The sequence below is a fragment of the Phocoena phocoena genome, chromosome 4 (genome assembly GCF_963924675.1).
Source record: "Phocoena phocoena chromosome 4, mPhoPho1.1, whole genome shotgun sequence".
NCBI classification, from domain to species: Eukaryota; Metazoa; Chordata; class Mammalia; order Artiodactyla; family Phocoenidae; genus Phocoena; species Phocoena phocoena.
The window spans coordinates 74205506-74206438 of record NC_089222.1 but is presented as its reverse complement, the minus strand read 5'-3'; positions in this window follow the sequence as shown (position 1 = coordinate 74206438).

Here is a 933-nt window from a genome sequence, read left to right as displayed (position 1 = left end):
GGCTCTCTCAGTCCTGCTTCAAGCCTCATGGAATTAGGCTTTTATGGAACAAACCCAGTGATGAAAGGGTGGGCATCCCGCAGCCAGGGTCCACACACTGGGCACCCACGCAGGGGTAAGGGGAGCAGAGGAAGGAGAACTCCAAAGTTCTCATCACTTAAGCTCACTGTCCCCTACAAACTTTACCACACAGAGCAAACTGGATTTTGGACTATTTACTTTCCCCTTCCGTCTATTTCGGTTATTGAGGTTGGGGTCAACACTCAGTTCTTACTCAAAGGCAGCATTCTGGTCTGAGGGTGAGTGGGACGCAAGAAGGAGGGTTCCCAACTCTCTCAACATTCTGGCTTCTTCCGAAGTCCCCATCCATTTGACCATGTTGATGTCTATGATGGCGGAGCCCGGTGAGGGAGCTGGAAGGTCTTCTTGGGGTGGGTGGTTTGTGGGTCCATGGTCCTAACCCTCTTCACACTTCAGGAAAAAGCTTCAGCTGCTGATGTTGGGCCCCTTCCAGTATGCCTTCTTCAAGATAACACTGAGCCTGGTGGGCCTGTTTCTCCTCCCTGATGGCATCTATGACCCAGCAGATGTAAGTCAGGAGTAAGGGGCAGCAGAGGCCAAGATTCATTAAATACCTGTGAGCTCTAGAAGGAATAGCTGGAGCCAATATCCCCTAATTCAGGGCCCCAGGAATGGGGTAGCCCCAAGGACAGGGTGGCTGTGGAAAAGTAGAGGCTCAGGGACTCTGATGGGGAGAGAAGAAATGGGAAGGGGCCAAGGCTTTGGGGCTTTTTTACCTTTCCCACCATGGGAGAGGGGAAATAAAAGGAGAAAAGGGCTTGCTTCCTCATTGACTACTTTCTGGCCTGCCACCAGATTTCAGAGAAGAGCACAGCTCTATGGATCAACGTTTTCCTTGGTGTGTCCACCCTG